The following is a 23,641-nucleotide window of genomic DNA, read 5'->3' as shown; positions in this document are numbered from 1 at the left end:
CCTCTGCACCATATACCAGGACGGGAATTGTGAGTGACTTATATAGTTTGGTTTTTGTTCGTCGAGAGAGTACTTTACTTCTCAATTGCCTATTTAGTCCAAAGTAGCACCTGTTGGAAAGAGATATTCTTCGTTGGATTTTGAGGCTGACATTGTTGTTGGCTCTGATGCTGGTTCCAAGACTTTGTCTTGCCCTTGTTTACAACGAGACGTTTCGCTTCCTTATTCAATCCGGAGAAAGCAGAACTAACATCCCGATCCTGCCGTGATAGCGACGCACAGGCAGTTCCTTTTCGTGATTTCAAAGGTGGCTTTAAAATCGGCGAAGAAGTGGCGTGTGTTGATCGGGGATCACGGGGATATTCCAAGATTTGGCATATGGTAAAATCCTGGTCTATAACAGATTGTCCAGGTCTAAAGCCTAATTGTTAAAGTCCAATCAGTTTGTTGACGGTGAGCTTCATTCTTTCACACACTACGCTTGATAACACCTTATATGTGCACACGGTAATTGGCGCCAATTATGGGGTATACTTGTTTGTGGGCTGGCAGATCACTCGGCTTCGCCATATCCAGAGATTACCCTTTCACTGCCGTTCAGCAGGCTGGAGAAGTCTTCCCTCCATAATCACAATATTTTTCTCCAACGATGGAAGAACTTGCCTAATATGGATCACTAAATGTGAATAAATGAGTTAATTATCACTGCAGTTCTTAACCGTCTTCAGTATAGAAGATAACACTAAAGGAAAAATAGTATAATAAGAGTATCATTAGATCAAATTTAAACCCGAAGATATTTTTATCAAAGGTTTCAAGATTTAGTACGCCCTTATGAGCAAAAACAAATACATCAACAGGATAGGCTTCAGTGTCTTCAGCGACTGACTTTTAATGTCCTCATTGAACTAATAGTGCGTTCTTCGAAACGGATTTTTCAGTTTCAAAAACAGAAAAAAGTAACAGGGACCCAAATCTGGCCATTTGCTAGCTTAACTATGACTATGGTTTCGAGTTTGATGATGAATTCAGTCACAACCTTGCTAAAAGTGAACGCGTAATATTGTGGTGACAAATACATGAATTCTCTGCCCACAAACCTAGTCGTGTTCCGAAGCCTTTCAATAAATACAGGATCTTCATTGTTTGCTTTACGAGACTCAAATACTTATGTTCGTTAGCAAGCAGACCCTCCAAAATACTTTTGGAACCTTTTCAACGACTCCGTAGCCACATTCTCAGCGGAAGCTCAAACCTTCAAGTAAACTCGTTAACTTTTTCCATTCACGAGCAAAAATGTTTGCGTCATAAACTAACAGCTGCCAAACAGAAACATCCTAAATTACATATGGAGATCAAATTGTGAAAAGGTTGTAACAACCTGGGAACAGTTTTTTTTTATAGAGAACAATATTCTTGGGATTTTGATGGCAATAAATAAGCCGCTTAGGGTAAAGAAACGCTTGACTTTGAACTTTACTTCATGAAAACAACAAGTAAAGTAACAATTTACGTTCGAGCTTGAGGATATTAAGTAGGCTAGTTACTAAATTCGGTCCAACGAAAAAAAAAAATGATTCACAAATGATGAAACGTACACTTTAGTTAATTTAACTTAATATGAATTTCTTTTAAATACTCAGTTTTATTTAATTTTGCACTTAACTCCGAAAAGTATGCCACAAATATTACTTGAGTATGCAACCTTGCGACCAAGCGTTACAAGAACCAACTAATCAACCAACCTACGCGATTGTGGGTCAACATTTATCACGAAAACTCGCTGAGCCGACAATCGTAATTCATTTTTGTGCCGCCAAATAAATTACAAAGCATTTCGAAGGCAACCAAAAACACAAAAAAAAGTATTAAAACAGAAGAAACGAATAAAATGCGGCAACACCCAATATATAGTAAGGGAACGATTGCGATCTGTATGCGGCGCACGTTTTATGATTTCGCTTTTCAAGTTTTCGCTAAGAGTTGAGCATGCTCCTAGTCGCCTGTTTGCTGTGTGGTGGTGTTGACAAAAGGTGAAGAGACAGCATTTTGTTGTTTTTCGGTTTATTCTCTATTTGTACGTTTTCACATTGGAAATGAGAAAAATGCTTGCATTATTCCTTGCACATTGGCAATTTATTTTGTTCTTATCAAATGAGGACATGACTGCTGTCACTGCGAGCTGACTGGTCGTGTCGTGTCGGTTCGAACAACAGCAACAATTTGATGTCGGTCTACCTTACGGTCTGAGCACGCGAGTGTATTTAGGTGAGAGTGATTGATAAAAGTGCGGTTTTGTTTGGTGGCAGGCAGCCATGTTAGACGGCAGACGGTCGCTTTCCCTTTTCATAATTTTTTTATTTTATCTCTTTTTAATTTTTTATTCGTCTATTTGCTTCACTGATGAGTTTTCTTTGTTTTTACTTTGTCTGCGCTGCTGCTATTCACCACTTGCAAGCGCTGTGTTGTTGTATTGGTGGTACCCATCACTCACTCAATTACATGCCCAAAACATGCAGACAGCATTTACGCCAAAAAAGCAGTAACAACAAGAAAAACTTGGCAAACTCATACGAACCCAAAGCGTTGCATACTTTTCGGAATTAAAACGTAGTCGAAAATCCAGTCGTGCGACACCGCAGCTGCTAACCGCCGACGTCAATCACCTTTCTATTGCTTCTCATTGCGTTTGGTGTGTGTGTGCGCGCACTCTCATGTCCGCTCCACAAAGGCCAGCGTCAATCTAGCAAACCGCGTTGAGTCGGTCAGTTAGAAGACCCACCTGTCTGCTGTCCGTTAGCCCGGCTCGTTGAACTGAAGTGATGCTAACTTTGTTTTCAGCTGTTGCTGTTGTTGTTTTTGTTATTGTGCCATGCGCTGAGTGACATGTTGCATGCTGTGCTACCTGCCACACATAGAGACAGACAGCGGTGCGGCGTGGCGCGGCGTGTCGACCATTAAAACCAATTGACCTGAATGCTGTGCGCGCTTTTAGGCGCCACCATCACCTCCGCACCACCTACTTGGCACATGTAAATGTCTGCGCCGACAGTGTTGGCGTAGCGCAACTCGTTTCTAATTGTGCCGAGTGGCATGGCCTATCTGGTTTTTAACTGAGATAATCGCTTAACATAGTCATGAGTGTGCCCACTCGACTCGACGCCCTTACTTTTTATCCTCTTTTTTGTTTTTGGTTTTTGCGGCTGACATTCTCTCTATCAGCGTTTGTTTGGTGCAGTCTTTGGCTTGCATATTCACAAAGTTGAGTAGCTGTTGAAGTGCCCTTTGCATGCAAATACTGGAGAGTTTTCCACTCACTCTCCAACAGCCTATATACATACAAATAAATGTTTATCCGTGTGCGTGTTTGCACAATTGTTTGTGTGGTTGCTTGCTTCACAATCTTTACGCTCTTAATGCCTCCTGTCGCCCTACTCTTGCGCTCTACTGTGTGGGTAGTGGCGCTGCTTTTAGCTGTTGGTCCAGTCACACCCAGGCATCTTCAACGCCTGCAGCTATGCAACGCTTCATTAAGCTTGAGGGCCTATGTGAATTATTGGTTGGTTTGTGTCGGTCAGGTGTTTCTAAGTGTTGTCTGCAATTGAAGCTCTTTTCGACCGATTTTCATTTTTGTTTTGAATTCATATTTTATTTATTTTCATACCTATTACTAGTGGATGTGGTATCGATTTGAGTGGGGCAATATTTTATGAGAATTTTGTAATATTTTTATTATTTTTTAAAAATGTTTTTATTTTTAAAATATCTTTTGAATAAAAAAGTACAATTTTTTCCAGTTTGAAAAATATTTTTAGAAGTTTCACTAAATACATTTTTTATAAGTAAACATAAATACATTAAATAATAATCATAAAGGTATTTTGGTTTGATCCCATAATGAACAGATATTGCTTTCCTTTTACAGATTCTTTAAGGATAAAGCTCAACGACTATAGGACTCTTCTACTGACGAATATATTTTATATTCTTTAACCATAGTCTCTTGTCGAAGCACTATTTTCAAGAAGCAAGAACCATTAAGATAATAGGTACTTTTGAATAAAGTATTATTCAACTATACAATTTGACGCTGTCGTTTCATAATCGTGTCTTTATAGCGGGCATATCTCATTCCATTTTAAACCAGGGCATATTGATGACATTTTTTTCTCATATTGCTTTTCTCCACTCCTACGATGAATAAAATATTTTTTTTTATTTGAAGCAGAAAACGGTAGGGCTATTTGATTAATATAATCATATATCAATAACATTTGACACAGTCTTGTCATAACTATGTCATTATGGTTGTCAAATATCACATAGTTTAAGTCAAATCATAGATATTTTAGAAGTTATTCCTTTATTTGTAAACGTCAGAACAATTTGATATGACAATTAATCGAAGCTTTGTGAAAATATTCAACAAATTCAATTTAATGTCATAAAAGTAATGACTTAATTCTTCAGTTTTTAGACATAAGAACATATCGTTTAGCAAATTTGCCATAATGAGCAAATTTCTAAGTGAATTTTGAGATAATGTGACAAGTAGTTAGTAAACTTCACATAACGAATAGTAAGGTCGGTGAAGTTGATATAATGAACATATCAGTAAGTAACCGTGACATAGCGAATTGTTCAGTCAGTAAACTTGACATATTGAGCAAATCTGTAGTTAATTAGACATAATGAGTATATCAGTCAGTGAACTTGTTCAGTCAGTGAATTTGTCCTAATTAAAAAATCAGTCAGTGAATTTGACATATTTAAGATGAGCAAATTATACAGTAAAATTGACATAACAAATAATTTAGTCAGCAAATTTGACAAAAGGCTAATCAGTTAGTGAGTTTGACATAATGAATAATTTAATCAGTGAACTTGACATAATGAACAGACTAGACAGTAAATTTGACAAAAGAAGGAACCAACCAGTGAATTTGACATAATGAACTGATTAGTCAGCAAATTTGATATAATGAACGTATCAGTTTGTAAAAGTTGTTGGTTGTAAAAAATTGTACAGTCGATAAATTTGTCATAATAAGCGAATCAGTCAGTGAATTTGCCATAATCAACATGTGTAAATCATCCAGTGAAATTGACATAATGAATAATTTAGTCAGCAAATTTTACGTAATGAGCTAATCAGTCAGTAAATTTGACTCAAAGAATTGTTTGGTCAGTGAACATGACATAATGAACAGATTAATTAGCAAATTTGACATAACGAACAGATTAGTCAGTAAATTTGATGCAATGAGTAAATCAGTCAGTGAATTTGACGTAATGAACATGAGTTAATCAGCCAGTGAACTTGACATAGCGAATAGTTTTATCAGTAAATTTTACCTAATGAACAGTTTAATCAGTAATTTTGTCATAAACAAGATACCGATCAGCAAATTTTATAAAACGAACAGATCAGTCAGTAAATTTGACATATTGAGCAAATTAGTGGTTCATAATATATGTAAGATTTTACGATTTCAGAAAAATCTATCGAAAACCTTCGGTATAAAGCGTATTTCATGGGACTCTTATATCGAAATTAAATCTCTGGCTTAAGCTAATAGATATTTTATACCAATATTCTATTTTTTATGGATAAAGAGAGCACACGAATATTAAAATTCAAAACAAAAAAGGTGTGCTCAATGTATAGGAATATGTAACATATATGTACATATGTACATAAGTATATATGGAAAATACATTTTCAAGAAAAAACTTATATCTAAACAGGCTTTGGCTAGAGAATATTATAGTTTTCTTACTATCAAAAAAAGCAACAAAAAAATATTAACAAACGAAAAAATTAAAAAATAAATAAATTTTTTAAAAATAATTTTTATTGCTGAAAAGTTAAGCCTTTTGACCTGGTAAATAAATTTCTAAAATATTATATAAAACATTATGAAAAGAATTGAAACAGCATAAAATACAAAAATAAACAAAATTAATTTTATATAAAAAATGCTGAAATTTAACAATAAAAAATAATTTAGCTTTGTTGTTTTTTTTTCTATTTAATCCTGCACATCCTTTTGACTTGCTTATTTAAATGTCATCTCTTTAAAATCAGCACTAGTTATTAATTTAATTTTATTTAAGAATTTGTATTTTTAATATAAAAACTCTTTCTCTCTTTCAATTTGGGCACTTTTTTCCTATTATGTTTTATTGTAATTGTATTTAATCCGCATTTTAAAAGTGCTCCCGCGTAAACACTAATTAATAAAATTGGCTTGCCACCGGTCACCTGTGTCCCGACGACTTTATCAAATTATTCGCGCTACAATGCTGCCGCACGGCTTAATTAAGCACAGCAATTAAAATGCGTAAATAATGCGAAGATATGCAAAAAGCAATAACAACAACAAATGCTGTACTAACGAAAGCGCGAATTAAAACAAAAAACAAAATAAATTAATTTTTTACTTAATATGAAGTCATTTATGCCACGCAAAACCAAAAGCAAAAAAAAAAATTAAATAAAAATAAAAATAAAAAATAAATACTGAAAAGATTATTGTGTAAATAAAAAGCGTTTTTAAATGTTTGCAGATTTCTGCCGCTCATATACCGTTAAATGGCTTAAAAAATTAACATTTGAACAGTTCGGGCAGCACGTTTTTCGCCTCAATACACACGTACGCGTAGTTTCACACACACACACTCACGAATAATGATGCACTTGCACTTAACTGAGTTGACCCGTCTGACATCTTTCATAAACGCTTGACAACTGGTTATCTGCTTTGTTGTTTTTGCTTTTTGATGAAGTTGGAAAATGTGCGCATTTTCCGTTTAAAGCTTAACATTTCACTCGCAAAAAGCAGCGACTTTATAATGCTTTATTAATTATTGTGTTGCCGCCTTTTTCGCTGAATTTCTATGCTGTCAAAAAAGTACTGATTTTTGTGGTAAAATAATGATTTTTTATTGTTTTTATTGTCAATAAAAAGCTTTTGTAGTTTTTCAAGTACATTATATTACAGTATGTATTTTGCAGTGATATTAAAGCTTTTAAAGTCAACGACTGCATTAAGTTAATTGATAGACTTAATTATTGTTGCTTTTGAAGCACAAACCTGAAGCTTTAAAGAAACGTATTTGAAAGCTATTTTTTATTTATTAGGGCTAAAATATAATTTCCTTACCAAACTATCTCTTAGATACTGTGACGTCATGAGTTCTGAGCAATGCTAATGAGAATTTTGCATCTTTAGAACTCATGCAAAAATTTAAACTGGCAGGTCATCATATGAAAGTTCAAGCAAACGCTAGAAAGCAGTAATAAATATGTATTCATTTGAAAGCTCTTTAGAATTTATAAACACATGAAAGCTAGCTGCTTTTGTGGGAAAGTTCATAAAAACGCCGGAAAATAACAACTATGAAAGCTCATTACTTTTTTCGTTTAAAAGCTCGTTAGAATATACAATATAAAAATATGAAAGCTCGCATTTCATCGTATGAAAGTTCAAATAAATGCCAGAAAGCAATAACCAATTTTCATCTGAAAGCTCTTTAGAATATACAAAAATATAAAAGTTAGCTACTTTTGTACAAAAATCTCACAAAAGCGTTGGAAAATAATAACTATGGAAAATCATGACTTTTCGTCTAAAAGCTCATTGAAATATATAAAAATGTAAAAGTTCGCATATCATCGTATGAAAGCTCACTAAAAAGCTTGGAAACAAGAACTAAAAACTAATGGGATTCCGTATGAAAGCTCCCTTGAACATATATATTTACAGATAGTAAAATTCACAAGCTCAAGCATGAAACCTCACTAAAAACGAAAACATAAATATTATGAATGCTTATGATTTTTCAATAGAATATATAAAAATATGAAAACTAAAAGCTTGTTGGAATATTTAAAAATGTAAAAGTTTGCATATGTTCTTATCAAAGCTCACTAAAAAGCAAAACTCATCAAATTCCGCATGAAATCTCGCTTGAATAAGTTCACAAATATTAAAGCTCGTAGGTTTAAGCATGAAAGCTATAAGTAGAAATTAAACATTATGAAAAGCTTTTCGGCTGAAAGCATAACGGAATATCTAAAATTATGAAAGCTCACAGGCACCATTCTCACATAGTGTCGAGAAATAAAAACTTTTAAAGATCATGAAATTTCATATGAAAGCTCGCTGTAATATACATAAATATGTAAGCTTGTCATATTACATCTGAAAGCTCTCATAAATGCCACAAAATATAAATTGTGAAAGCTTATGAAATTTCATATAAAAGCTCACTTAACCGAAAGAGTGTACAAAAAAATATGAGAGCTCTTTATAATTTTTATATTTATTCTGCTAACAGCGAATACCAAGGCTACAATTAAGTTGGTATTGAAGCAATGTAAGAGTTCTCAGTATATTTAGTATATAATGCACATAATGTCTAATCACTTGGACCAACCAAAGTTCATTACTTTGAATTAAAGAATCGGACAAATTGATATTCACTAAGCTTTTGTATCTACTTTTTTTCTCGAAGCCATGGGCTTTTATGGTGAGGAGCTTTCACATGTAAATCTCAAAGTTCATTTTTTGTTATGTCTCCAAACTAGCAGTCTAACTCTTGTTCTCGTATCAATGTATGACACTTTTAGGATTTCAGGGAGTTTTTGGCCAAAACTGTGCTCTCCATGCAACCGATATTCTCTTTCCTGGTCAAGTTCTCCATGTTGCTATGTGAAACCCTCGACCAGTATTTACGTCAACATTAAAGCAGTACTTCATTTGCATGAAATTAATTATTTAAATGAACCAGTTAGACATTTATTAGCTGCTGATAAAAACATTAATTGAATCGAGTTGCCAGCTTTTATAATTAAAACATTTCAATTATGAGAATTGCTACAACAAGCATATTGTCACTTATAAAGTTTGTTGTGGTATTCTTTATATCGACAAATATATATTAGAATGACATCAAATGCTTATAGGGGTGTGCATGTGTGTGTGTGTGAACATGCAGTGAGATGTCATTACTGCCATTATTGGTCAATTAATTGAATGATGGCAATGCAAATATGTCAGATGATCGATGAACGTGGCTAACTGTATATTTCTGTGTGTGTGTGCAGATATAAAAGGCTATATGTGCAGATATAAACATATACATATACTAATCAATATATTTGCTTGTGCCAGGTGTGTGCGCAATTCACCGAAGCAGCTCTGCCAATGACTCAATTATGGGTGTATGTACTCGTATTAGTAGATTGGCTTTGGCGTTGACTTGATGTCATGTGGCTGCTTGTAGTCGATTAGCAATTCATATTAAATTCAAATGTACAGTTGTGTTAAAAAACGAGCACGCTTTTATATGTATTGATTATATTTAAAATGCTCATATCGATAAAAAGTATATACAAGCATAACGCTTGAAGCCGCCTTTTTCAAGTCGCTCAAAGTCACCAAAAGAGAAAATCTAATAATGGTCTGTAAAAGAGCTTTAAGTTTTCGTTGGCTAAACACCTTTTTCTGTTCTCATTTGCTCAAACCAAATATTATACCCTTAAATAAATGAGCTTTGAGCTTTACACATGAAAGCTCCATGTCACTATCCGTTGTCTACGCATTTTTTTCCGTCACTTAAATGCTCCAAAAAGGAAAATCTAACAATGGTCTGTAAATGAGCTTTAAGCTTTGCAGGTGAAAGCTCCAATGTCTTAACACTTTTTCCTGTCACTCAAATGCTAAGAAAGAAAAAATATATAACGGTAAACAAATGAGCTTTGAGCTTTACATACATGTGAAAGCTGCTCACAATTGTCTTTCGGCTTTTTACATAAAAGCTCATTGCAATGAGAAAAAGTGTATATATGAAAGCTTCTGCAATTTTTTGCCTTTTCCTTTGCAATTAAATACACATATTTGGAATATTTTTTACGCTAAGAAATCCAAGTTTTATATTTATGATAACCAAATTTAAAAAAAGCTTAGTATTTTGCAGTTGCTGAATATTTTTTGCCAACACTGTTGTTTAATACTCATATATAGAAATTCAATTTATTAGCTTAACACCGAATGTCACCTATTTCTACGGGCCGTAGTGCAGTCACTTATTTCCAGCAGCAGGCGTCAATGCAGTCATTTATTAATTAATTATGTCATCTGATATAACGGCATTGTCAAGCAATTAGATTTAGCTTAAATTGATTGAATAGTTGGAAAACGAAGTGTTGACGGCAAATAGCTTTGCCTGACAGCGTTGCTAAGGCATGTATACTAAATGAAATTATAATTAAACATGCATACTAAGATTTTAGTTTAGTTCAATTACTACGAGTTTAGACCTTTTTCAGTGTTTTACTACGAACTACTATATATCGCACAGATAAATGTATTGTATTTTACTATAGCGCCATCTGCTGGCTGACCTTCGCAAATCTAGCAGTTCTAGCGGTATTCGAGCATAATTAACTATCAGCTTCATCTATCCGCATGTGATTTTAGGCTCATAAGAAACACCATTTATGAACTGAAAAGGTAATATCTTTAGTCTTTCATCTTACTTTCATTCATTCGACGCCACAACTAGGCTATGCGGCTGATATTGTCATTGTAGCAAGGTTGAAGTTTGAGAAAACTTTATGTGACATTTTTTAAAGACAGTTCACCATAGCAAAAAGATGGTGCGTATAATTTAGGCTTAACATAAACCCATCAAAAATTGTCATCACTCCTTTGACATGAAGCAGAACGCTTTTAAATCGGAGAGCTGTAATGACCATGAAGTGTCAGTGGCTAGGATTTATCAAATGAAATATCTAAAGTTGGTTTTACGCTAGTTCCCAAACTTATAAAAAAAGTATGTAGACTAACCTATTACCTAACTGGCAGAACCTTTGGCAGCAAACCCGGCATACTGTGCTGCATATTCAATACGATTTTCAGACCAATGGTCATATTTGGAGCGGAGTCATGTGCATCAAAAGTTTCACTCACTACTGTTGAGAATTTTTTTTTTTTTTTATTTTGTTTATACATTGCAACTAGTTCAAATAAAAGAAAGGACTAACAAGCAATTTGAATATGACTTAAATATATAATTACAAAATCACATAACTACTATGAGAGTATTGGCTAATTTAAAAGATCGGTGGGCTTGAGGCGTTTGAGTCGTCTTGGTGGACCATCTCTAGAAGTTAACATAGCTACTTCTTCGTTACAATGCTGTAGCAATCTTGCACTATGTGCTATTGCAATTTTTAATATTTCTGCGTTAACCGAGTTTACGCCTAGATCACGCTCTATATCAGCACATCTACAATACCAAGGCGCTTTGACAATTAGTCTTAGTACTTTGTTTTGGAATTGTTGGATGACTTTCTTATTGTTTGCATTTGTACATCCCCAGAATTGTGCACTATAGCTCCATATCGGTCGGAGTATTTGTTTATAGATAAGTAACTTATTGTCGATGGATAACACTGATTTGTTACCGATTAGTTGAGAAATAGCTGCTGAAAGTGCAGAGGCTAACATGCATTCGCATCACTGGTGCCATGTGCACGAGTTGATTCTGTACCTCACTTCGTAGCATATTGTGGTGGAGATGACAGTAAAGGGGTCCTGATGTTTTGGCGTCAAAATTATGCTGAATTGTCAGTCCTTGGCCGGATAAAAATCCGAGCTCGTCCCAGTTACGTAGACCCGACTGTCGTGGGAACGATCAAAGAAATCTTATTTAGCCCTGCTATCATCAAAAAATGTTAAGATCAAGGTAATAAGTGCTCAGAAACGGAGTATCATTGGAGAGAGCCGACCAAAAGCGCGCTTTCCAGAGACAACACTATCAAGAAAATTTACTTTCAAAGTCTTTCTGAGCAGCAAAAGTGAGCGGGAGGAATCCATCCACGAAGAGTACCTTCGCGGGAGCACAATGCTTTGTTCTACTGACGGCGCGAAAACGGCAGATAGAATCGGGGCTGATTTAGTGAAACTACGTACCAAATTGACAGTGTCCATAGGCAGATTTCCTAGCATTTATCAAGCTGAGTTTTACGCCATTAGCAGATGTGTAGCTAATATTCTAGACAAACTTTCATTGGAGACGAATTGTCATTATCAGTGATAGTCAAGCGACACTTCAGGCAGTCTCGTCCATAAGAGTGCTTAACAGAGGTGCCTCGGAAAATAATACCTTAATAGAATACATCCTTGGGCATACAGGCATCAACGGAAATGAGCTAGTCGATCTCCTGGCGAAAGAAGGCGCAACAACCAGTCTGAAAGGACTGGAATCGTTCTTCGCTGTGGGCTCCCAAACTTTAAGATATAAGCTTCGCAAAGAGGAAAGGAGCGATAGAAGACGCTGCTTGCAACTATTGTCTGGGCTTTGACAGGCTTGGTTTCTGTGGGAGTTAAATACAAAACGGTTCAAGAAATGGTTCAAGAAACCCACAGTTCTTAGCAAAAACAAATTAAGTGCCTTGTGATATTATATACCGGGTACTGCAGGCTACGATGTCATCTGCACGAAAAAGGGTACTACTTCGCGGAGCTGCATCACTTCTATGCCCAAAAACAGATATGGTACACCATCGAAAGAGTCATGCTCTCAGTCATATCCAGTAAAAGCAGACATTACAGCCATTAACGCAGTGGCTTTACTAAATTTTATTGGTTTGACGGGATGAAACGAAGTACGGTGATAACAGGAGAGGCCACAATAGACGACAGGTTGCAGTGCATACCTCAAATTTCAATCTATCTAACTATTGAAACCGTTTGTTTTAGATTTCACACTCGATCCACCAAAAAAATTAGATTCCATCCGAGATTAAAAGAACTCGGTGTCGAACAATAAAAAACAATAACCCGCGAAATCTGTCTACTAAAGACGAAGTCTAGCTTTTCGTTGGAAATATTTTGAATATCGTTTTCCAATTTAAATTAGAAATCATTTTAATGCATTTATAAGCACAGAGGCATCAAATGTCTGAAATGCTGCTTAATGACAGCTACCATATGCCAACCGCTCCTTGAAAGCCACCTTAATTTCATCGCGGAATTTGCAACAAAGTACAGGCGCAAGTGCGCCAAATGTACCGCTGTAAGCACACTTGCTATTACAATCCTTTACATAATGTAAATATAGGTATAAGACGGCATATGCTACTTGCAACAAACACACACACGGCCACCACCAGTCTAGAGACTTCAGAAGAAAAGTGACTACTTTGTCGAAATTGGCGAGACCGCCGCCATTACAGACAGGGCACACGAAGAGCAAACAGCTAGAAACCCAATCCCTTCCAACAGCTGTTTTGGCAGTAAGCAAAGCAACTCTGTGTTGCAGTTACAGCAAGCGTTACGCTGCCGTGTCTAATTAGTTTGCGGTAGCAGCGAGTTGTCTGTGCCGCACTTAATTTTATTACACTTTCGACGAACGAAAAAGCAACACAACAAAACAGCGCTTGTAAATGAGGAATAAAATGAAATGGCGGTAGTTAGAGAGCGCAGTGAGAAATTCAAGCAGCGGGCGCCATGTTGCAAATAAAGTTGCAAATAGCATTTTTTTATATGGTCTGCTTGATATAGGGGTAGTCAGTTGGGGCGATTTGACTTTTGGTGCTAAATGTGATGCGAATATTTGTCGGGCTTGCCACATTTCGGGAGAGAGGGATTGAGAGAGAAGGGCGAAAAGAGAGAAAGACGGACAGAGGGAGAGAAACAGAAAGAGACAAGGCGACGTTTACTGAGTCCAGTGATTGTGCTTTACTCCCTAAGAGCAGATTAAAGTCTACCTTTATGGGTTGAAGCTTTAACCAAAGTAATGAAGTTGTTAAGCTGAGTTGGTATTACCTCTAACTTTCGCCAATTGATCCATAACGTTATGGGACTCAATATTTTTTTGTAGAGTGTATTCAACTATCGACTCTCACCTTAAAACCATTGAGGTTTAGCTCATGTCTTGAACAAAAAGTTGCCGATTTGATGAACAGTCGCTTTCATGGAGCGTTACGGGTCAGATAAGAGCCCGATCTCAAACTTTTGAAATGGAAAATTTGAGGTTAAGATACTCTTCCAATGTGGTCCCAATACATTTTTCTGTATACATTCTGTCTTTGATGTTGCGTAGCATATGAACTTCATAGTCCCAAGTAACCACCTTCTATAATATATCATATCTCCACAAATCCACAAATCTAACCTTACTTATACACCCTTTATTTTACATGATATTTTTGCTGGCAGCACTTTCCATTTCCACTCTACCCTTGCTAGTTTTCAACTCAATTACTTAGAATTTGTATTTATTTGTTACTCTTTATTTCGTCGAAATTTTTTTCAACGTTTTTAATTCTCCTTCAAGTGTTGCAAATTGCTGTAAATTGAATGAAAAAGTAACCATAGCGCAACTTCAGACAGTTACACGTGCTCCGTATCGTCGTTCGTGTACGCAAAGATTACAAAACTCAGTGGTTTGCTGAGTCCAGCTTTCAACGTTGCCATGAATTCGCATTTACTTATATCCCTTTCGCTTTTCACAAGCGCTGGAGCTGCAAATTGAGGGGAAAATTGTTGTTTAGAATTTAAATGTTTTAGAAAAAGTTCAATGCGATATACTTGCTTAATTTGCGACGAATGCTAGTCGGTGAATGGAGTAATCTGGGTTATCACTACTCACACTATTTCTCTATTTATTTACCTGTTTATGCAATTCATTAATTTTTGCTCTTTTCTCTATTTATTTGCAGGTAAGCAACGGTTTTGTGTTGCAGTGATTTCATTTCAACTCTGATTAAGTAGCTTAAGTGAGTAAATATTAAATTATAGCATTTATGGGGGGAAATTTCTAAGGATGTGTAAGAGAAAGATAAATATTTATATAAAATAGAGATTATTGAATGTTTTATTCGTACCTTTGGTAAAAAATATTCAATTGGTAATTTGAGTTTGTAGATAATATAAAATATCAGTGGTTATATTTTTTCAGAGAGGCTGTAACTCAAACATATGATTCACTAATACCACAATTTTAATATTTAATATGATTTTATGTATTTTCGCAAGCGCTAATGATTTTTTAATGTGCTTCCCAAGCATAACCTACATCAACCGATTATGTGGGCTTTCACGTTCCTAATAAATTTTATTTGCCTTTTAAGGTTTCTCTTCTTGCAACATATGCACATTTGGTATTTCTATTCGCACGCTTAGACCTTCTGCTTCTTCTTATATTTTGACATGTCGAATGAGCTCATCCAAATACCTACCTTCTATTTTTAAGTCCAATAAATTTTGCTCACAGCTGTTTTTTATGTTCCACCGCCTGAGCGTATGCAACAAAGCTACTTCTATAAACATGCTTCACCGTTATGCTCACAAGATTGTTGCTGCAAATTCATAATGTGCATGTGAAATTAGACTACATACATACTTATGTGTTCAAGTACATTTGCCTTGAATAGCTTTCAAATTGGGTTTAGTGCCACCAACCTGGTATGTAGCACGCGGTTAGCAAGCCATGATTACGAAAAATGATGAATGAGCAGTTGAATGGAATTTTTGTAATGTTTTTTGGTCGCTTATACCCCTGTTTAAGCGATCAATCAAATAAACACATGTATGCATCGCGAACATTACCGATAACATTACCAATACCAACTCTAATCAAATACCAAGAGCATTACCAACAATATTTGAAACTAATACTTATACAAATAGTAATAGCAGTACCATATTCTCAATATAAATACAAATACCAATTCCAATACCATTACCAATATCACTAACCAATACAATTACCAATACCAATGGAAATACCAATACCAAGACCGATTCCAATATCATTTCCTATATCAATACCAATAACAATGACAATATCAGTAACATTATCAGTACCAATACAAATAAAAATAACAATACCAGCATCAATATCATTACCAATAACAAAACCAATACCAATACAATTACCAATTCCAATACTAATGCCAACTCCAATACCAATACTAATACCAGTACCAGTACCAATACCAATAACAATGCTAACACCAACACCAATAATATTACCAGTACCAATACCAATATCAATATCATTTCCAATACCAATACCAATACCAAACCCATATCAGTACCAATACCAATACCTATACCAAGACCAATACCAATACCAATAACAATGCCAACACTAACACCGGTACTATTATCAGTACCAATACCAATTTCAATAACAATACCAATACCAGTATCAATACCATTACCAATAACAAAACCAATACCAATACAATTACCAATTCCAATACCAACACCATTACCAATAACAATACCAATACTAATACCAAAAACAATGGCAACACCGACACCTATAATATTATCATTACCAATACCAATATCAAAAAAAGATCACAAATACCACCATCGATATCTTTATCGTTAGAATTGTTAGAATCACCATAACATTATTATTACAATTACCAATACCATTAAAATTACGATTAAAATTACCAATACAATTGTCATTCCTAATATCAATACTATCACCATTATTTTGTATTCAGCAGCTCACAAATCGTTTAACCTCGAGCAGCTGTTGATCAAATGCACATTAAAAGCTAATACACATGACATAAAATGATTTTAATAGAAATATTATACCAGAATAAAATAAAAGAAACTGATACATCCAACGCATTAACCTCAGTAACTTGCAACACAAAGCCAATAACAAAATTTGTCGCAAATGTTGCAAGCCAAAATCGAAATAACTTCACCAAATGTTGTTGCATTTATAAATACGGAAAACTTCCACCACACACTTACACATGCACAACGCGTACCAGCAAGACACGCCACAGTTGTTGCTATTGTGTTGGTGATGTGCAAAATGTTGCACATTATTTGCTCATTTTGATATTTGCCGTGGCAATGGCAACTAACCGAGTAAAATGTTGTTGGGCCAAAGCTACCGAAATGCAACCAAAACTGCAAGTACATGCACACATACACACATAATACATATATATATATATGTATATGTGTGTGTGTCCTTGCGTTAGTAATGTTGCAACAGCTGCATGCGTCACGTTCCAAACTGAAGTTCTGTTTGGTTTCCTCTCTGCCACCAGCAGCTGCTTTCGTCTGCTATCTAAGTATACCCCCGCCCCCACCCGCGTATTTCTCGCTTCCACACTTCAGCCGTCGCGCCAATATACATATTCTGCCATTGTTGCACTGAATTTTAGTTGGAAAATTGTGTTTCACCAGCAGCGAGTTCGCGTTGTTAGCCAAACTGATGCTGATACACCAATGTCGTTTTTATTACTATAGCATTGTTGTTGCGTTTTCACTTTTTGTTGTTGTTGTTGTTGTTATTGTTATCTATCTTCGTTTTTATTGTTGTTATGCTCCACTAATCTACTAATGTCAGTGCAATGGGAACAAATTGTGGCACTAACAATCGAGGTCACAGCCAAAGCATAGATGCAAAAGCACCGGAAGCATTTCGGAGGAAACGAGGCACAAAAAGTCAAGTCAAGTCAAGTCAGGCCAAAGCCCAGCACACGCTAAGCACATATACTAGTGGTAGCAAAGTCGTACATAAAGCATGACAGCGCATTCTTTTCACAAACTACAAAACAACGCGCGTCTGCCTGCCAAGATTTACGAGCTCACGATGCTTGCGGTATCGCTCGCAGAGCGTGTGTATGTGTGTGTGAATTATGTGTAGAAGCCCATGTAGATCCAGCTAGCTAAGCGAGTGTGTGTTGGCGTTAGTTTACAAGTGTTCACTACGTGACGCTGCTAAATGTCATATGTTGTCAATTTGTATACTGAAAGCTGAATCTTAATGTTATCTGGCCAAAGTGCCGAAAACTCACTTGGCTGATGGAACGATGCGCAGATTGATGTTAGCTGAGTATAAGTCAAGCTAGAGATTGTGCTAAACAGAAGGAGATCAGCAAGTTTATGTATTACGAAAACGTTTCTTATCGCAAATGATTACATGTAACGATAATGGTTGAAGTAATGACCATACTAGAATTGATGAATTTCAGAATGTGTAATCAAAATTGATTTTTTGTAATAGTAATGGTATTGGTATTGGTATTGGTACTGGTATTGGAATTGGTATTGGTATTGGTATTGACATTGGTATTGATATTGGTATTGGTATTAGTAATGTTATAGCTATTGGTATTGGTATTGCTACACACTGGCACAGTTATTAAAAATAGTAATAGTAATTGTGCTGATATAAATATATTGTATAATTAACTAAAATTACTTGTAATGGTTTTGTTAGTGACAATTTTAATGGCAAAACTAAAGACTATGCAAAAGTGATGAATTTGTGTTTAGTCAAAATTAATATTAGTAAGATAATGGAAATGGTATTGGTATTGGTAATGGTACTTGTACTGGTAATTTATATATAAAAAAATGAATAAAGTAAAATATTGATGAGAATGCGAGCTATTCTACTAAATAATTTCTAATAATTCATAATTAAGTAATTAAATATTATTCAAAATGGTTATACTGGGACGGATTAACATCATTACTCTTGATATTGATACTGACACAGGATATGAACCCTTTTTATTCAGTTTATAAAACAAACATGTTATGATAATGAATATAATGCGCTTATTAACGTTCTAACTTACCACAATAGCAGTTTTTGTAATCATTATAGTAATGATTACTTTTTTGTTAATTAAATAAAGAAAAAAAAACCAAAAAAAAATTAAGTTGTTGTTTATGAGATAATAATAATAATACTAACTGTTTTAAAAGTAATGATTACTGGTATTGTATTTTGTAAAAAAAATGATAGTAATATTAAAGGAAGCTTCCTTTATGTCGCTTACGTAGTACTTGTAATCTTTACAACAACATTAGTAATCATTAAAGTAATGACTGCTAATAATCATTATAGTAATGATTACTTTTTTATTAAAATAAAATCAAAAAAACCAAAAAAAAAATTTCAGTTGTTGTTTATGAGATAATAATAATAATAACTGTTCTAAAAGTAATGATTACTGGTATTGTAATTTCGAAAAAAATAATGATAGTAACATTAAAGCGAGCTTCCTTAATGCCGTATACGTAGTATTTGTAATCATTACAGCATTATTAGTAATCATTAAAGTAATAAATGCTAATAATCATTGTAGAAATGATTACTCTTTTATGTTCAATGAAATAAAATTCTCCAAAAATTTACGTATATCTTACATTGAAACAAAACATGCGGTAATCAGAGTGATACGTTTTCGGATTATATCTATAGTGTTGATATGGTTGGTCTAGTACTTGTGTATAAGTATTACCTATTTTTAAATGAAAATTTATTCTTGCATATACCTACCACTAAACTCATCTTCTCGTCAACTCTTTGAATTTCTCGCTTTTTTTTCAAAGAAATGAAAAAAAAGTAATGAAAATACCCAATTTCGCTACCTTCTCTAATAAGTAGTAACGATAATTATCATAAGTAAAATAACAGCACTATTTTATTGTAATAAACAAACTTTTGAGTTCTAAAATTGAACTTATCCCAAAATAACTTGAAAGCCCATTGCTTAATCTAGAAATCAAGTTTCAAAAGCAATGATTTATTGGCGCCTGAAGGTATGCTTTTGCTTACCGATTCGGTTTGGTGATGCGGTGATTCCTTTCGTAATTACTACTAGTATTGCATGTGTTTAGTGAATTTATTGTTATCTAACGCCAAGTTAGGGTAAGTTATTAACGCAGATAAATACTAAATTTGGGTTAAAGTTATCAAACAAGGTATACGCATACCCAAAACTTTGTGAGTTTGCGTTTTTTTATTCTTAAAGCGAAAATAAATTTCTGTGTAACATATAAAAAACAAATCATTGCATTATGTTGTATGCGTGAACTTTATTTTCCATTTTAATTTAATTTTTTTCCATGTCATTACTCAATTTCTCGCCTCTGAGTTGCCAACCGAAAATACATAAAAGAAAGAAGTGTTATAAAAATAATTAAAATGACTTCTTTTGGCACTGTCATAAAATTTTCTGTTGCAGATTTCCAGCACTCAAATTTTATGTTCGATTTACCATGCCACATATGCTATTTTTATTGCAGGCTTTTTAGTTATATATACATATATATACAAGCATTTATTTCGATTGTGACAGAATCTAAAAAAAATGGGTTTCCGTTATGTTGTTTAACTGTAATTGTAACGGCAACCGCTTAACAAGCGTAACATTTTGTCAGTTTTTCGTTTGTGACAATGCAGTTATGCTGATTTTTTTATGTGGCTATCCTTATTTCTTTTATATTCTTAGCTCTCTCGGGACTATGCTTACCGATTTTTTAGCATACGAGTGGTTTGCGTGACAGTGTCTAATTTATATTAAATTTTTTAGGTGGTTAATTTTAAAAACATATTTTTTTGAGTTTTCGAACCGTGGAAGATAATCCAAAATAAAAACAAAAAATTAAAAAAAAATTAAGAAAAATGGCAAAAAGAAAATTAAAATTTATTAAAAAAATTAAAATAAAAATCAAAAATTAGTTTTCTTAATTTTAAAAATTAATTAACAAATAAATTAAATAGAAAATGAAATATTAATATTTTTTTAAATTTGATATTCATATTAACTTCAATTTTTCATTTTTTAACTAACTAAATTAAAAAAAAAATTTTAATATTTTTTTGATGTTTTTTAATTTTTAATTTTAAAAAATTTAATTAAAATTAATTTTTTTTTTATTTTTTTGTGTCTAAATTAAAAAAAAAATTAAAATAAAAAAATTTTTTTTTTCAACCAAAAAAAAATTAAAATAAAAAAATTTTTTTTTGCAACTAATTTTTTTATTAATTTTAAATTCTTTGTTTTGGAATTTTTTTCTTCTATTTTTTTATATTAGTTTGTTTTCGTTATTTTTTCCTCGGAAATATTTGAAACCTTTTTGTAACATTTGATAACTTATGTTTATATTTGAAATTAAAATAAAAATTATTATCATATCTAATTTAGCTAACAAAAAACACACACAAAATTTTCTAATATAAAAACTTTTGCTACATTTATTCATTTTATGGCATTTTGCACGACACAATACACTGTGCAGTCCACTTTTATGTCTCTATTTGATAAAAAAAAGTTGTTATGCAGGAAACTTTTTTAAATGTTTTATTTGTAATAATTTTTAGTTTTGTTATTTTTTTATTCTCAAACCTTGTTCCTATTTATTTTTATATTTCTTGTTTGTTTTTTGACCATTCCAATATCCTGTTGATACATGTTATATAACGTGGCGCTTTATCGGGTGCAAGGCTTTCGCTTGCAAATAAAAAATGCTTCAAACTCATCCATGTTGTATAAACGAAACGGACGTTAACGCTTGTTTGCATTGGTGTATGTTTGCACATTTTTTATACTCTCTATTTGATATGCAAAAAACAGAAATAGTTGCTAACGGATATGTGTATTTATTGATTTAGTTATTTGTTGCATTTGAACTTTTGTTCTGAATAGTTAAAATTTATCAATACAAAAATATTTATTTTTTTATTTCTAGACTAGAATAGCCTCTTAATCTAATTGTACTATTTTTAATAATATTTTTTATTTTATTTTCTATTTTTATATTAAATTAAATATTTTTTGAATATTTTGATCCCTTGAAATATTTCTGTTAATTTTTATAAATTTTTTCTATTTATTTATTTTATTTTTAATTACACCAAATGAACCCTCTAGTACTCCATTTCAATATAATTCTATATGTAGTCGAACAACCACAAGTTTATTTTAGCCACTGTCAACTGTTGCTTAACATGGGTCAACCCTATTGACTTAGACACATAGACACACCATTGACACCAACAACACAGCACATTTAATTTATTTTTACATTTCCCTACATTCTGCTGATGCCACATGTTTGCTTTGCTATTTTTAGTGCACAGCTAACTGTACAGGCTATGAATTTTTATGCACCTTGTTGAAAGTAAAATTAATTTTCATGTGTAAGCTTATATAATAAAGAGTTTTCAAAAGCTGTAGCATACATGTGGGCGTTGTACGCCATGGTGCGAATTGTTTGCACACATTACAGTATTCTTTATTTATATGTATGTGTGTGCGTGGTAGCTTAAAGTTTTTACTAATAAATTCGTTAGGCTTTTAAGTGCGCTCATTATCATAAGGATGAAAAAAGTTTGTACACACAAAACTACCTAGCGATAATCGTTTTTGCTGAGAGTAGCGTGTGAGACCTTGCGTGGGTGTCATGTTGAATCGACAAATTATAAAAGCTCATTACACTATGTCATGAATTTTTTATTAAGTGTTATTACATGGATTGGATGTGGCGAAAGTATATATATATGTAGGTGTTGACAGTCGCTTAATGGAGGGAAAATGGGATTAAGGATTGTGAATAACAACATATTTTGTGTATTAAATTTGATCATTGGAGTTTATGGTATTTGATTTGAAACTTTCGGGCTGATACTATTCATTATTTGTATCGAAAATTTTTTGTTAGTACCAAAAAAGGTTAACCTAAAGAACTGATTGAGTTATCTGCTTTCATTCGATTGCTGCGAAACATTGCACTGCACACTCAGCCAACTTAAAAAATATGAATTTCACATTTTTGGGAATTTTTTTCTAACATGGTATTCAATTTTAACATTTCCTTTATATTAGGAGTATTTTTCATTTTTAAAAGTTGTTAAAAGAAATAAAACAATTTTTCTCAAAAAAAAAAATTACTTAATGTAAAATTTCGGCGTTTCTTGTACATATATTAGATTTTTTTTTTTAATTCTAATTTAAAAAAAAAATTAATTTAAAAATTTTTTCAATTTAATTAAAACAAATTGTTTCAATAATTTAAAAAAAAAATCTGAAATTAAAAATTTAAAACTTACATATTGGATTTTCCATTTTTTAAAGTTAATTTTATTCTTTTAAAATTTAAATTCAAATCAAAATAATTTTTTATTAAATTTTTAATCCTAAATTTTTGACAGTTTGTACATCTAATTTTTTTTTTTATATAATTTTTTTTCAGAATTTGTAATAATTTTGGAAACCAATGGAAGCTTTAAACTTACATTGAGTTTTCCATTTTTTAAGTTAATTTTTAAATTTTGTTATTTAATTTTTTTTTAATTTAAACTCAGATTTAAAAAATTTGTTTAAATAAATCTTCAATTCTTAAGTTTTGACATTTGCGCATTTAATTTTTTAATTTAATTTTAACTTATTTTAAAGAATTTTCAATAATTTAGAAACAATTGGAATTAGACATTTGAATATTACGTATTGGGTTTTTATTTTTTTAGTTAATTTTAATTTTTTAATTACATTTTTTTAACTTTAATTCAAATTTACATAATTTTTTTAATTTAATATTTAATTTTTAATTTAATATTTAATACAAATCTTTATTTCTTTTAAATTTTTATTAATAGAATTTTCAACTATTTCGGAAAAAATTGGAGCTAAAAATTTATAACCTACGTATTGGATTTTCCATTTATTAAAATAATTTTAAATTTTTTAAATTTAGTTTTTTTACCTTAATTTCATTTTTAAATGTAATTTAAATTTTTAAATTTATTTTATTTAATTTTTAAATTAAATTAAATTTCAAAT

General features: G+C 32.7%; 2 protein-coding genes across 7 annotated transcripts in view; both read left to right on the top strand.

Moving 5' to 3' along the window:
* The window catches only part of LOC126756811 (syndecan), a 487,360-nt gene that overhangs the window by 271,061 nt on the left and 192,658 nt on the right, over positions 1 to 23,641 (top strand). The gene's annotated exons all lie outside the window — the stretch shown is intronic.
* Positions 14,742 to 23,641, top strand: part of LOC126756842 (serine-aspartate repeat-containing protein D-like) — a 42,397-nt gene continuing 33,497 nt past the window's right edge. Inside the window, exon 1 of the mRNA XM_050470259.1 lies at positions 14,742 to 14,794. The gene's annotated coding sequence lies outside the window, so the exon portion shown is untranslated. The remainder of the gene's footprint in view (positions 14,795 to 23,641) is intronic.

This window comes from Bactrocera neohumeralis, chromosome 4 (assembly GCF_024586455.1).
Source record: "Bactrocera neohumeralis isolate Rockhampton chromosome 4, APGP_CSIRO_Bneo_wtdbg2-racon-allhic-juicebox.fasta_v2, whole genome shotgun sequence".
NCBI lineage: Eukaryota > Metazoa > Arthropoda > Insecta > Diptera > Tephritidae > Bactrocera > Bactrocera neohumeralis.
Note: the sequence above shows the minus strand (reverse complement) of the source record. Positions and strands in the feature narration are given on the sequence as shown.